Raw genomic sequence first — 16,415 nt, forward strand, 5'->3', positions numbered from 1 at the left:
CGTGGCTGCAGCCACACCAGCTCTTTCCTACCTCGGGGCCCTTGCACCAGCTGTTCCTGAGACCTGGACAGCTCTTCCCCTATAACTGTCACTTAGGCGCTTTCAAATTCATAGCTTAAGGATACTTTAGAAAAAACGGTCTCTGACCGTACAATATTAAACAGCTAATCATATTCACGCGACATCCTCTGTGTAGCACTCACCACGGCCTGGTATTTTTCTTATTTTCTTACTTGTCCGCATCCATTACATGAGAACCTAATCGTGACTTGTTCACAGGTGTACTTCCAGTGCTGGAAACAGAGCCTGTTATCTAATAGATATTCCATAAATATTTGATGAATGAGTGAATGAATGACCTACGGAGGGGCAGAAAGATTTTAAATTATTAACAAAGTGTGATTGGCCATTATGGCGTTATAAACATGGTGTTATGTAACACCAGAACAGCAGGTGACTAATTGCTTGTGAGAAAGTCTGGTGAGTTTTTGAGACCAACTTTTTTTTTAAGATTTTTTAATTTTTTTATTTGACAGACAGCCGGCGAGAGAGGGAACACGGGGAGTGGGAGAGGAAGAAGCAGGCTCCCAGCGGAGGAGCCTGATGTGGGGCTCGATCCCAGAGCACTGGGGTTACGCACTGAGCCGAAGGCAGACGTTTAACGACTGAGCCACCCAGGTGCCCCATGAGACCAACTTTTAAGAACGAATAGAATGTGATCAAGGAGGAAAGGACATTTCAGACACACACACACACACCAAAAAAAAAACAAACAAAAAAAAAAAAAACGGATCAAAGGCGTTAAAGTGTGAAAACAAGCTGGGTGAAACCTTCTTTGAGCCCATGGTTTGGAAGCAGAGATGTTGGTTGTGGTAGTGAATTTTGACTTTATCCTGTAATCATTGGGAAATCAGCTCGAACAGAGAGAATGACATGATCAGATCTATAGATTAGGAAGATAACAGTTGCAAATGTAAATGATATATTAGAGGAAGAAGATGAAAAAAGATGACCTGATAAACAGTGTAGGACAGAAACAATAAGAATAAAATATGAGTAAGATGTGAATCTTGCCCCCTGAGAGCTCAGACGTTAGAAATACAATAGCAGCTGTTAATGGAACACTTGTATGTGCTGTGTTCTGTGCTAAGTACACCTGTATTACTGCAGATAAATTAAGGCAGAGAGAGGTGAGGTTAAGTAACTGGCTAGCAGGTATTAGAGTCAGTTTATGAACCCAGGCAGTAGACCCTGGAATACTACTACACCCCACCTCCTAAGTACACTGTGTTTTCTACATTTTTTTTAAAGATTTATTTATTTACTTGAGAGAGAGAGGCAGGGGAGGGGCCGAGGGAGAGGGAATCTTAAGCAGCCTCCGTGCTGAGCTCGAAGCCCGATGCACGGCTAGATCTCATGACCCTGAGATCACGACCTGAGCGAAAACAAGTGTCTGACACAACTGACTGCACCACCCAGGCACCCCAACTGTGTTTCTATTAACTGCTTGTGAGTAGAGCAAAGTAAATGCTCCGGAGGAATTCAGAAAACGATTTCATTTGCCTGGAGCCATAGAAAAGGAAGTTAGTTCTTCCAGGCCAGTGGTATTCAAGTTTTTTTGCTCCTATTACTTCTAAAATAATTTGGAAAACTACATACCTTTTTTTTTAAAGAAAAACATCTAAAATTTTTCATTACAATTAATTGAGCACATTATAAAGATGGGTATTTTTTCAAAAAAGTGGTTATATCATGTTTTAAAAGTTTTTATTTTGGGGGCAGCTGGGTGGCTCAGTTGGTTAAGCATCTGCCTTCCACTCAGGTCATGATCCCAGGGTCCTGGAATTGAGCCCTGCATTGGGTTACCTGCTCAGCGAGGGAGCCTAATTCTCCCTCTCCAGCTTCCCCCTCCCCTTCAGCTCGTGCTCTCTCTCGCTCTCTATCTCAAATAAAATCTTTTAAATATAAATAAATCATTTAAAAAGTTTTTATTTTGAAATAATCTCAAATTTACAAAAAAGTTGCAAATATAGTACAAAGAGCTTCTTCTTTTCCTGAACCATATAAGAGTGTGTTGCTGACATGATGCCCCATCATCCTCAAAAATGTTAGTGTATATCTCCCACAGACAAGTATATTCTGTTACATAATCACAATACACCCATCAACACCAGGAAATTAACATTTATACTATCCTCAGACCCCATTCATTTTTCTTTTTGCCCCTGGAAACTCTCTTACAGCACTTTCCAGTTCACAATCATGCATCCTATTAGATCAGGTTTCAAGTCTCTTTTAATCTAGAACAGTTCCTTGGGCTTTAACTTTCACAGCATTGACAATGTTGAAGACTTCAAGCCAGTTATTTTGTAGAATGTCCCTCAATTTGAGTTTGGCTGATGTTTTTCATGCTGTGTTCTTTTCACTGCATACAAATGGCACATGATTTCATGACTTCCATAACTTTGATAAGTTGATTAAGAAAGTATCTGGGAGGCTTCTCTACTGTGAAGTTCTTCTTTTTTTTTTTTTTTAAGGATTTTATTTAATTTTGCCAGAGAGAAAGAGAGAGTGTGTGCGTGAGCACATGGTGGGGGAGCTCTATAGATCTCTGGGGGCGGGGGGAGAGTGCACGCAGAGGGAGAGGGAGAGGGAGAAGCAGACTCCTCACCAAACCGGGAGCCTGATGCAGGACTTGATCCTGCTACAGTCACATGTAAGCCACCCTGATATGCTTATCTACCTTGCTGACACCACCTAAAGGCTTTAGGACTGAATTATTTTAGAAGAGATGGTAAGGGAATAGGAAAAGTAAAAAGACATCACTCTTGGGCTGCCTAGGTAACTCAGTCGGTTGAGTGTCTGTCTGCCTTCAGCTCAGGTCATAATCTCAGGGTCCTGGGATCAAGTCCTGCATCAGGCTCCCTGCTCAGCAGGGAGTCTACTTCTCCCTCTCCTTCTATGCGCGCACACACTCTCTCTCTCTCTCAAATAAATGAATAAATCATTTAAAAAGACATCACTCTTAAAACCTAATGAAGTCTAAATATGTAATAATTTGGTGACCATATTATAATACAGACAGTCCTTTCTGCACAGGAGTGTAATACCCTAAAAATGACTGTGCAAGCAGACACTAAGCAAAGCAATCTTAATAATCAATGCGGACAATCACAATTATTCCATGGTCTTTAAACTTTTTTATCAAAACATGAAAAACCCTATCAGTTGTAACTGTATAAAGAAATGGATATAGTATAATTAAATTTATGTAAACAGAAATATTGGGGTGCCTGATTGGCTCAGTGAGAAGAGCACACAGCTCTTGGTCTCAGGGTCTGGCATTCAAGACCCACATCAGGTGTGGAGATTACTAAAAGTAAAGAAATAAAAAATAATAAACCAGAAATATTAAGAATTAAAGTGTTCTTTTTTTGGTGAAAAACTTAACCTCTAGCAGTTTGAAGTTCTCATATAAGTTAGAAGCAAGCATTTTTTTCTGTGTTTTGTCAAATTCTCATACCTCTTTTTTTTTTTTAGATTTTTTAAAAATTTTTTATTTCACAGAGACAGCCAGCGAGAGAGGGAACACAAGCAGGGGGAGTGGGAGAGAAAGAAGCAGGCTCCCAGCAGAGGAGCCTGATGTGGGGCTTGATCCCAGAACGCTGGGATCACGCCCTGAGCCAAAGGCAGACGCTTAACGACTGCGCCACCCAGGTGCCCCTCATACCCCTTTCTAAGCTTGGATCAGTTTTCAACATTTTGTGCTTCGCACTTTTAATGTGAAGCTTTTGGCAGGTATCAACTACTCGGAGTTGACTTCACTTTTCCTTCACAATCACTCTCCTCATTTGCATGGATAAATTTGGCATAATGCAGTTCCTCAAGAGTCTCTGGAAGAGCTTTGGGGTCAATACTCCCAAGGTCAGCTCTTCCTTCTGTAATGCTATTTTTATTTGATTTGAGTTTCACTTCACATCAATTGACTAAAAAAGAAAATCACACAATCAAAGTCCAACACCCTTTCCTGATAAAAACACTCAACAAATATGAAGTAGAAGGAAATCAATTGCTGAACCTGCCAGGGAACATCAGTGAGAAGCCCACAGCTAACAACAGCATCATTCTTAATGGTGAAAGGCTGATTGCTTTTCTCCTAACATGAGGCACAACAAAGATATCTGCTCTTACCACTTCAACATTGAAGTTCTAACTGGGACAAATAGGCAAAAAAAAAAAAAAAAAAAAAAGCATTCAGATTAGAAAGTAAGAAGTAAAGCTATCTCTATCTGTAGATGACATGACCTTTATATAGAAAATCCTCAGCAGTCCTCTAAAAAATAAAATGAAAATGAAAACTAAATGAGTTCAGCAAGGTTGGACGGCGTATGATCACTATACGAAAGTCAATTGTATTTCCATACACTTGAAATAAATAATCTTGAACTTTAGAAAAAATTACATTCACAATGATATCAAAAAGCACAATATTTGGGATAAATTTTAAAGGAACTTTAACACTTATACTCTGAAAAAGACAATATATTGTTGAAAGAAATTAGATATAGGGGCACCTGGGTGGCTCAGTCAGTTAAGCGTCCACCTTTTGCTCAAGTCATGATCTCAGTGTCCTGGGATGGAGCCCTGTATTGTTGGCCTCTCTGCTCAGCAGGGAGTCTGCGTCTCTCTCTCTCCCTCTGCCTGCCGCTACCCCTGCTTGTGCTCTCTCTCTGTCAAATAAATAAATAAAATCTTAAAAAAAAAAAGAATTGTCAAATCACTATGTTATATGCCTGAAACTAATTTTTAAAAAATATTATGTCTCAAAGGACACCAACAAGAAAATGAAAAAAAGCACAAAACAAAACAAATTTGTGAATCATATATCTGATAAGAGACTTGTAGCTAGAGTAATAGAACTCTCACAAATCAAATATGAAAGAACCAATAACCCAGTTGACTAATCAACTAATAACCAAATAGAATAAACTTGGTACATGTAACGTTATGCATGAATCTCACAAACATTATGTTGAGTGAAATAAGTCTTATCCAAAAAAGTATATACAGTAGGATTCAATATAAATGACGTTATAGAACAGACTTGGTTGCCTCACGGGAGTGGAGGAAAAGAGGCATGAGGGAGTTTTCTGGGGTGATAGTTATAAGGTGTAGTTTGAAACGGATTTGCGTTTACACAGAGGTAGGCATACCACTTACGAAAAGGAACACAAGATCTGTGCCTTTCACTGTAAATTTTCCCTCAAAAGAAAAGAACTCTAGACAAACATTGATCTCTTGTTAAAAATACATACGCTGGAGAGGCGCCTGGTGACTCAGTCAGTTGAACATCTGACTCTTAATTTTCGGCTCAGGTCATGATCTGAGGGTCATGGGATCAAGCCCAGCATCAGGCTCCCCACTCAGCAGGGAGTCTTCCTGTCTCCCTCTCCCTCTGCCCCTCCCCATGCTCTCTCTCTCTCTCATTCTCTTCAAAATAAATCTTTTTTAAAAATGCATGCTGGAGGGGCGCCTGGGTGGGTCAGTCATCAAGCGTCTGCCTTCGGCTCAGGGCGTGATCCCAGAGTCCTGGGATTGAGCCCCACATCAGGCTCCTGCACTGAGAGCCTGCTTCTTCCTCTCCCACTCCCCCTGCCTGTGTTCCCTTTCTCGCTGGCTGTCTCTGTCAAATAAATAAACAAAATCTTTAAAAATAAATAAATAAATAATTTTAAAAAAATAAAATCTTTTAAAAAAAATGCATGCTGGGGCACCTGAGTGGCGCAGTCGTTAAGCGTCTGCCTTCGGCTCAGGGCGTGATCCCAGCGTTATGGAATTAAGCCCCACAACAGGCTCCTCTGCTATGAGCCTGCTTCTTCCTCTCCCACTCCCCCTGCTTGTGTTCCCTCTCTCGCTGGCTGTCTATCTCTGTCAAATAAATAAATAAAATCTTTAAAAAAAAAAGTTTTTAAAAAAATGCATGCTGGAGTGTTTAGAGATGAAACATACTTCTCAGCTAGCTCTCCAAATTATAGTGATCTATCAAAACTTTATTCGTCTATAGGTGAAAAGTGGATTCAGTTTCTTCAATTTTGAGGGGAAAAAAAGAAATGGAAACTGCATGACTGTTTCCCAGTCCTTAAAGTCATTAGCTTGATCAATTTCTTTCTTTTTTTTAATTTTATTTATTTATTTGACAGAGAGAGAGACAGCCAGCGAGAGAGGGAACACAAGCAGGGGGAGTGAGAGAGAGAGAGAAGCAGGCTTCCAGTGGACCAGGGACCCCGATGCGTGGTTGGATCCCAGGACCGTGAGAACAGGCCCTGAGCCAAAGGCAGATGATTAACAACTGAGCCACCCAGACGCCCCAGCTTGATTAATTTCCGAGAAGGATACCCGGAAGGCTTTTCTACAACATATCGAAGATTAGAGTTTGTAAACATTTTCTCTGAAGGGTCAGATAGCAAATATTTTAGGCTTGCAGGCCATAGTTCCTGTCACAGTTACTGAACCCTGCCATTGTATTGTAGACAATATGAAAATAAACAAGCATGGCTGTGTTCCAATGACATTTTATTTACAAAAATTGGTGGTAGGCAGCATTTTTATTTCAGATATTGAAAAAGTTCAGGAAATGGATAGTGGTGATGGTTGCACAGCACTATGAATATATACTTAATAATTGCCACAGAATTGTGCACTTAAAATGGTTAAAATGGTAAATAGCCTTGTATTTTACCACCAGCAAAACAAAACAAAACATGGAAAGCAGGCAAATTGGGCCTTGTGGGCTATAGCGTGTTGATCCCTGACAAAGACTCTTACAGCTGTTCCTTTGACTTAGAAGCATCTTGTTTAACTCAATTTACTCAGACCTGCTTGAGAAAATCACGCTATTGTTAATTTCATTAAGCTTACACAATACAATATTTTTGGTGAAATACTTTTATCACAAAGTTTAGATGTATTTTCATCTAGACCTTAGAACCACACATTTAAGCTCATTCGAATTATGGAAAATATTTGCCATATAACCCAAATTGACAAAACCAGTCCTTCCTGTCAAGCCAATTAACAAAAACTTTATCTTTGTCAGGAAAAGCCTGACATCATGTTTAATTAAAATAGGTATGTTAATACTTATGTCAAGGAATAATCTAAAAGCTACTGAGGAACAGATTATGTTACACATTCAATGAGGTGATTGTTAAAGCAGTCTGGTCAATATTCCAAGGATTTAGTTCTAAAACCATTTTCATAAATTATAAAAACAAGATAATACACTGATTGATGGATCCATAATCAAAAACCTCCCAACAAAGAAAAGCCCTGGACCTGATGGTAAATTCTAGCAATCATTAAAGCAGAACTTATATCAACCCTTCTCAAACTTTTTCAAAAAATTGGACAGGAGGGCACACTTCCAAACTCATGGGTCTAGCATTACCCTGATACCAAAACCAGACAGACACTATAAGAAAATAAAACCACAGATCATTGGTGTAAAAACTAACAAAACACTAGCAAACAATAAACCATAACCAAGTGCTATTTATTCCTAGAATGTAAGGATGATGGTTCAACATACAAAAATCCATCAACGCGGTATACCACATAAACGGAATAAAGGGAAAATACACATGGTCATCTCAATTGATGCAGAAAAAGGGCTTGACAAAATTGAACGCCTTTACATGATGAAAATACTCCATAAAGTAGGGAGAGAAGAAAACCACCTCAGCATTATAAAAGCCATATAAGAAAAACCCACAGTGACCATCATACTCAATGGTAAATGACTGAAAGCTTTTCCTCTAAGATCAAGAACAATGCAGGGATGCTGACTTTCACCACTTCTATTCAACACAGTACGAGAAGTTCAAGCCAGGGCAATTAGGCAAGAAAAAGAAATAAAAATCATCCAGATTGGAAAAGGAGAAGTAAATTATTTCTGTTTGCAAATGATGTGATCTCATACACAGAAAGCCCTGAAAATTCCACAATAAAACTGTTGTAACTAATAAATGATTTTGGCCAAGTGGCAGGGTGTAAAGTCAAGACTCAAAAATCAGTTGCATCTCTGTATACTAATAATAAACAATCTGAAAAGGAAATTACAATTGCATTTGCAATAGCATCAAAAAAAATTACTGGGTGGCTCAGTCAGTTAAGCCTCGGACTCTTGGTTTCGGCTCAGGTCATGAGCTCAGGATCATAGGATTGAGTCTCGTATGGGGCTCCATACTCAGCGGGGAGTCTGCTTCTTTCCCTCTCTCTCTCTCTGCCCCTCACCCTGCTCATGCATGCACTCTCTCTCTCTAAATTAAATAAATAAATCTTTAAAAAAATACTCAGTAATTAACTAAACCAAGGAGGTAAAAGAAGTTTACAATGAAAACTATAAAAATATTGCTGAAAGAAATTAAAGAAGACATAAATAAATGGAAACACATCCTTTGTTCATAGTTTGGAAGACTTAATATTGTTAAAATGTCAGTACCACTGAAAGCATTCTACAGATCCAATGCAATCCCTATTAAAATCTCAGCGATGGGGGCGTCTGGGTGGCTCAGTTGGTTATGTGTCCAACTCTTGATTTTGGTTCAGGTCATGATCTTGGGGTTGTGGGATCAAGCCCCTCATTGGGCTCTGTGCTCAGTGCAGAGACTGCTTGGGATTCTCACCCTCTCCCTGTGCCCTTACCCTGCCTCTTTCTGAAATAAATAAATAAATCTTAAAAAATAATAAAATAAAATCCCAATAATGATTTTTGCAGAAATAGAAAAACCCATCCCAAAATTCATGTAGAATCTCAAGCCCTCAAGTAGCCAAACAGTATTGAAAAACAATAACAAAACCAAAGAACTCCCATTTCCTAACTTCAAAACAGGGTGGTACTGGCATAAAGACAAACATGTAGACAAAGGGAAAGAATAGAGGGCCCAGAAATAAACTCTTGAGTACATGATGCAATGAGTTTTGACAAGGGCGCCAGGGCTGTTCAATGGGGAGAGGACAGCCTTTTCAACAAACGACGTTGGTTAAACTAGCTAGCTACATGCAAAAGAATGAACTTGGATCCTTATCTCACACTATATACAAACATTAACTTAAAATGGATCGAAGGCCACAATGTAAGAGAGAAAACTACAATTCTTAGAAGACAACACAGGGCAAAAGCTTCATGACCCTGGATTTGACAATGATTTGTTGGATATGACACCAAATGCACAGGCAACAAAGGAAACATTAGACAATTGGACATACGTTGTAGCAGGAATGAACATGGTGGATATCACACTAAGTGAAATAAGCCAATCACACAAACGCACAAATCATACAGAAGATACCTAGAATAGTCAAAAATCATAAAGAGAGACAGTAGAACAGTGATTGTCAGGGGCTTGAGGAGGGAAAATGGGTAGTTATTCAATAAGCTGGAGTCTCAAAGGATGAGAAGGAGAGTAGAGGCAATAACTGAAAAATGATTGAGAATTACCCAAAACTATTTCTGATATTCATAGATTCACGAACCAAAGAAATCCCAAGTGTGACAAATAAATAGAAATTCTCATTTAGACTCATTTTAGCAAAACTGCAGAAATTCTAAAAGATGTATATCAGAAAGAAGAAAGATGACCCCTGATTTGCAAAACAACAACTACAAAAAACCACAAAGAGCAAAGAAAGTGGTAAATGATGAGTAACTCTCAATACTAATGGTGTAAAACAAGAAGAACGGCTGATGGGATTTTAAGATCTTTTTTTTTTAAAGATTTTATTTATTTATTTGACAGAGATAGAGACAGCCAGCGAGAGAGGGAACACAAGCAGGGGGGAGTGGGAGAGGAAGAAGCAGGCTCATAGTGGAGGAGCCTGATGTGGGGCTCGATCCCACAACACGGGGATCACGCCCTGAGCTGAGGGCAGATGCTTAACCACTGTGCCACCCAGGCGCCCCAAGATCTTATTTTTAAAGTAATGTCTACCCCCAACGGGGGTCTTGAACCCACAACCCAGAGACCAAGAGTCACATGCTCAACCGACTGAGCCAGCCAGACACAGAATTTAAATATTTAACAAGAATAATAAGTACTTTGTGAGTGGAGAAATGGTAGTCCTTTTTTTTTTTAAGATTTTTTTTAAAAGATTTATTTGTTTATTTATTCGACGGAGAGAGACAGCCAGCGAGAGAGGGAACACAAGCAGGGGGAGTGGGAGAGGAAGAAGCGCTCCTAGCGGAGGAGCCTGATGTGGGGCTCGATCCCATAACGCCGGGATCACGCCCTGAGCCGAAGGCAGACGCTAAACGACTGTGCCACCCAGGCGCCCCAGAAATGGTAAGTCTTCTAAAAAGGTAAATATACTGGTTAATATTTGATAAATTAATGATGTGTGTTTAATTTCTAGAGCATCACTGGAGGAGTAGAGACCTTGCTTATCATGCAGAGTAGTAAAGTGACAAAAATGATAGGCAATAGAAGAGTGGAACTGACCAAAGTGTAGCTTCAGCCCATAAGGATCAGCAATTATATTAAATGTATTAGAACCCAAAGTTTTCAATTAGGGACTCCTGGGTGGCTCAGTCGGTTAAGCATCTGCCTTCGGCTCAGGTCATGATCCCAGGGTCCTCGGATCGAGTACTGCATCGGGCTCTCTGCTTAGTGGGGGAGACTGCTTCTCCCTCTGCCCGTACTTTCTCTCTCTCTCTCTCTCAAATAAATAAATAAAATCTTTTTTTAAAAAAAGTCTTCAGGGGCACCTGGGTGGCGCAGTCGTTAAGCGTCTGCCTTCGGCTCAGAGCGTGATGCCGGCGTTCTGGCATCGAGTCCCACATCAGGCTCCTCCGCTAGGAGCGTGCTTCTCCCTCTCCCACTCCCCCTGCTTGTGTTCCCTCTCTCCCTGTCTCTCTCTGTCAAATAAATAAATAAAATCTTTTTAAAAAAAAACTTAAAAAAAAAGAAAAAGTCTTCGGGACACCTGGGTGGCTCAGTCGTTAAGCGTCTGCCTTCGGTTCAGGGCGTGATCCCAGAGTCCTGGGATTGAGCCCCACATTGGGATCCCTGTTCAGCGGGAAGCCTGCTTCTCCCTCTCCCACTCCCCCTGCCTGCGTTCCCTCTCTCGCTGGCTGTCTCTCTCTCTCTCTCTGTTAAATAAATAAACAAAATCTAAAAAAATAATAATAATAAATAAAATAAATAAATAAAAAATAAAGTCTTCAGTTGAAAGAAATACTTCAGACTGGATTTTTAATTAATTAATTAATTAATTAATTAATTAATTAATTTTTAAAGTAGGCTCCATACCCAGTGTGGGGCTTGAACTCACAACCTTGAGATCAAGAGTCGTATGCTCTATGGACTGAGCCAACCAGGTTCCCCCAGGTTGGATTTTTTAAACTGAATGTTTCTCTTTCCTTTCCTCCTCTTCCCTTCCTATCCTGAGCAACTTGTTCCAGAAGCAATCAGGTGAGGCATCTGTCTGCACAGGGAAGTGGGGGGCTATGGTAGCCCAGAGTAGGGTGTCACGGTCTGAGCCTGGTGAGAAGGGCATCCACGTGGCGGTTGAGGGGGTGTCCCTTGTGGGGTGTCACAGTGTGAGAACAGTTAGAAGGGTATCCATGTGGGGGCAGCCCATGACAGGGTGTCATTTCTCGAATGTGGTGAGGAGGGTGCTCAGGCAGCATAGGGGGCAACCTGACATGGGGTATCGGAGCCTAGGTGGAATGAGAAGGGTTTTCCCATGGGAGAGGCGCCCGGCATGTTTTAGCAGAGCCTGAGCAAGGTGAGGAAAGCCTCTCCACAGAGAGAACAGGCTGAGATGGAGCGTCAGAGCCTCCATCTTTTGAACAGATCTCCAGGGGCTGTAGGTAATGTAGTTATCACACAGACTAAAATTAAATATCTAACTAGGTTGTGGTCTTTTTTTTTTTTTTTGAGATTTATTTATTTGAGAGAGAGAGAGCACAAGCGGGGAGGGGGAGAAGGCAGAGGGAGAGGAACAAGCAGACTCCCCCCCACCCCTGAAGCGGGGGATGTACTCAAGCCCAGGATCCTGAGATCATGACCTGAGCCAAAGGCAGACCCTTAACCAGCTGAGCCACCCAGGAGCCCCAGTATCTAACTAGTTTAAAGAGAGAAAAGAAAAGATTTAAAATTTCAGGAAAGAAAAACAAACATAACAGATTCGAAAGGAAGCAAATAGAAAGGCTAAAACTGAAAAACACAATAATTGACATTGGTAACCTGGTGGATGGTTTTAAGAGCAAAATAGACACAGCTGAGTAAACTGGAAAGTCAGAAGAAATATCCACAAAGAAGCATGGAGAAATAAAAAGAAAAGAAAAGATAGAAAACAGAGCAAAACACATAGATGATAGACAGGTCCTAACATATATTTGATCAGATTCCCAGAAGGAGAAAAGAAAGAGTGCGTAACAGAGGTAAAATCTGATGACTGATAATAATGGCTGATAACTTTCAAATACTTTATTTCCACTATGTTGTACACCTGAAACTAATAGACCACTGCATGGTAACTCACTGGAATTAAAATAAACAAATAAATAAATAGTAAATTTTTAAAAAGAAATGTAAAAAATGACTTTATTTCCAACAATAATCCTAAAAGTCGAGAAGACCAAGAACCCCAAGAAAGGAAAGAAGAAAAAGAAGAAAAAAAGCCATACCTAAACACATTGGAGTGAAACCTTTGGTTTACTCCATTTCCTCTGGGGTGATGGCCCGTGATGTTACTTTCTTTTGAGAAGTGCGTTGCTCAGCATGGATGGACGAGGAGGAAATAATGCACACTGATTACATAGGTGTTGAGGACACTGAGTTCACATCCGCTCATCGCTCTCAACTATAGTTTCTACCATCTGCTTTATGGATGAGCCATGGTGAGTTGGACTTTCTTCTCATTTGCTAAATTACTAACGGAAGAATATCTAAAATCCATTAAGGCCTTCGTATGTCTTAGACACCGTTCTAGGTCATAGGAAAAAAGCAGTGAACAAGATGGATCAGAATCCCTGCCGTTACAGAGCAAGTCAGTGCGTAGTAGGAAAATAAACACACAGTATGTGAAATAGCCATAAGTTTCAAGGGGAAAATATAAAGCGTGAGAGAGAGATAGAAGATGTTGGGGGTACAGATTTTATATGAGGCTTGTGAAGAAAACCTTGGAGAAGGTGGGGAAGCCAGCCAGTGCTTTGGGAAGACCATTCCATATGAATCGTGGGGCAAGTGCAAAGGCACTGAGAGCTTGTATTATATCCTCTGTGTCGTACACAGCAGTCTCCAGTGCCTCAGGATCTCCGCACAGGTTTTTGTTTTTTTTCTCTCCGCCAGGGTTGTTTCTGCCCACCCCATCCTTGCACTGCATACTAGTTCCTGTCCTTTAGGTTTCAGTTCGAGTGTCACCAATTTAGAGAGGTTTCCCAGTCAAACACTGTTGTCCGCCCTCCCAACAGCCATTCTCTGCTCCTTGCCTGCTAGCATAATACGGATTTTGTTGGGTGGACAGCTTTTCTTTCCCCAGTACCAGGGGATGAGCCTGCCCTGGGTGGTTGGCAGTGGTGGTGGTGATGGTGGTGGTGGTGATGGCTGTGGTTGTGGTTGTTTTAACCACAAGGTGCCAGAGACATTTAATTTTTTCTTTTCAACATCCTGTTCTGGAGCTTTCTTGGATCTTTTTGCCTGGAAGCCAAAGAGCCAGGCATTGGCATGGGCCATGGGAAGACTAGCCAATGCCTTAAAGTTCTTTGTAACGACTTGGCGTTCTCCTTCTATAGACATGCAATATGGGTGTGATCGATCCTGTCATCTGGGCAGCCAATGTGAGTTCTTCGGCAGAGCAGCCTCCCTCTCTGGGGGCCCAGGGCTTCCTGGGAAAGAGGATGAGCCTGGAGCAGTGCTCCCTCAGCCACTGCCTGTTGGCCTGCAGGGGCTCCATGGACTTCCTCCATCTTCTTGGATCCACTGAGATCTCAGTGGTCCAGGCCAGCCTCCCCATCACCCTTCCAAGCTGAAGCCCCTGCCGGCTCACACTTTGGCGTGATACCTCACCGTGGGCACCTCACGATGGGCTGGGTTGATGGGTTGCAGGGTGCTGGGGTGTGCCTGGGCTTGCCCAGCCTGCATCTCCAGATCTTCTGCTCTGGCTGATTGAACTATGTGGCCACGTGCCACTGCCAGTCCTCGTGGAAGCCAGGCTTCAGGATCATGCCATTCTGGCTGGGTGCCATGGCTGCTGCTTACAGGCTTGGGGGGTGTGGGAGAGGGGATCTTGTCAGGTCGTGGGCTCTGGCTGGGCATCCCCAGAGCCCAGGCCATAGCCCTGAACCCTTCGCGGCCAGGCCTGGAGCAGCCCTGGAGCACGGCCTGCTGCCAATGGTGCCTGGATCCAGCATAGCCCAAGCCTTCACTGTTTTAAGGCTATCATGGTAATCCCAGGGGCTTGGGTAAGGGACAGCCAGGTGACCAAGTTCCTGTTAGTGAGACGTTGGGGAAGTATGTTGGGATGAAAAGGAGCAGCAGGTTAGTATCCAAAATCTACAGAGAACTTATCAAACTCAACACCCAAAAAAACAAATAACCCAGTTAAGTAATGGGCAAAAGACATGAATAGACACTTTTCCGATGAAGACATCCAGGGGGCTAACAGACACATGGAAAGATGCTCAACATCACTCATCATCAGGGAAATGCAAATCAAAACCATGCTGAGATACCATCTCACACCTGTCAGGATGGATATATTAACAACACAAGAAACAACAGGTGTTGGCGAGGATGTGGAGAAGGGGGAACCCTCTTGTACTGTTGGTGGGAATACAAACTGTTACAGCCACTCTGGAGAACACTATGGAAGTTCCTCAAAATGTTAAAAATAGAATTACCCCAGGATCCAGCAATTGCACAACTAGGTATTTACCCAAAGGATAAAAAATACACATTCAAAGGGATACAGGCACCCCAATGTTTATAGCAGCAATATCAATAATAGCCAAACTATGGAGGGAACCCAAATGTCCATCAACTGATGAATGGATAAAGAAGATGTGGTATTTATATGTACAATGGAATATTACTCAGCCATCAAAAAGAATGAAATCTTGCCATTTGCAACGACATGGATGAAACTACAGTGTATTGTGCTAAGTGAAAGTAAGTCATTCAGAGAAAGACAAATATCATATGATCTCATTCATGGAATTTAAGAAAGAAAAAAGATGAACATATGGGAAGGGGGAAAAGAAAACAAGGAGAGAGGGAAACAAGCCATAAGAGACTCTTAATGATAGAGAACAAACTGAGGGTTAATGGAGGGAGGTTGGTGGGGGGTGGGCTAGACAGGTGATGGGGATTACGGAGGGCACTTGTTGTGATGAGCGCTGGGTGGTGTATGTAAGTGATGAATCACTGAATTCTACTCCAGAAACCAATATTGAGCTGTAGGTTAACTACCTAAAATTTAAATTAAAAAAAAAAAAAGAGCAGCACGGAGAAGACCTCCATGTGGTTGAGTTAGTTAAGGATGCCTGGAGTTATTGCAGCCACGAAGGAAGCAAGTGGGGAAATTGATCCAACCCTACTACCACCTACGTCCACACCTTTTAGGTGAGTTAATGTCTTCCCAGTTTATGCCGTCTTTGGTTGGTGTTTGATTACTTCCAGCCAAAAGGGCCTACTGACCCACATCTACTCTTCCTGACTACTCAATCTAAAAGAGGTTATGTTTCCATCCCTGCCTACAGCTGGTACTCTCTCTGCCCTTTATGTGTTTCTTTTATGACACATATCACAACTAGAGATATAAATATGCATGCGTCATTCTCTTGTTTCTTTCTCAAGGCATAGTGGTCCTTGAATACAGGGACTTTTCTGTCTTGTTCACCCTTATATTCTAGCACCAAGCATCCCGTCCGGCACAAATTGAGTATCTGCTGAATAAATGAAAAACTGAAGGAATGATGGAATGGATGAACAAACTTATCAGTCCACCCCACTAACTGAACACTCCTTGAGGATGGTGTACATGCCTTATATCCTCAATATATAAAACACAGTCCTGATGTCTAACCTACACGTAAGACATAATTGTTAAATTAGTTAATGCTGTCGGTTGAGTCTCAGACTGCCAACAGTACTGCTGTGTTACAAAGTGTTATGCCCTCACCAAAAAGTAAAAGGGAAGGTCTAAAAACAAGAAAGCAAAAAAAGCACAATTTATAGACCAAGTTTCGTTCCACTGCAGCTCTTTTCCTTTATTCCATTTGGCTGTACACAGTAGTGAACCTGAAGTCATTCATACAACTTTAGGTAACTGAAGTATAATAGACTAGTACATCCAGTAAAAAATTTATTTGTACTTGAGAATAATCTCTTAATCTTCATTTCAGTACCTTTCTC

The 16,415-nt window shown here is 41.4% G+C and overlaps 1 pseudogene; it reads right to left on the reverse strand.

Moving 5' to 3' along the window:
* Positions 1–13,445: 13,445 nt before the first annotated feature.
* On the reverse strand, positions 13,446–14,248 carry LOC100467390 (annotated as a pseudogene).
* Between the last annotated feature and the right edge of the window lie 2,167 nt (positions 14,249–16,415).

Source organism: Ailuropoda melanoleuca, chromosome 4, assembly GCF_002007445.2.
Source record: "Ailuropoda melanoleuca isolate Jingjing chromosome 4, ASM200744v2, whole genome shotgun sequence".
Taxonomy (NCBI): domain Eukaryota; kingdom Metazoa; phylum Chordata; class Mammalia; order Carnivora; family Ursidae; genus Ailuropoda; species Ailuropoda melanoleuca.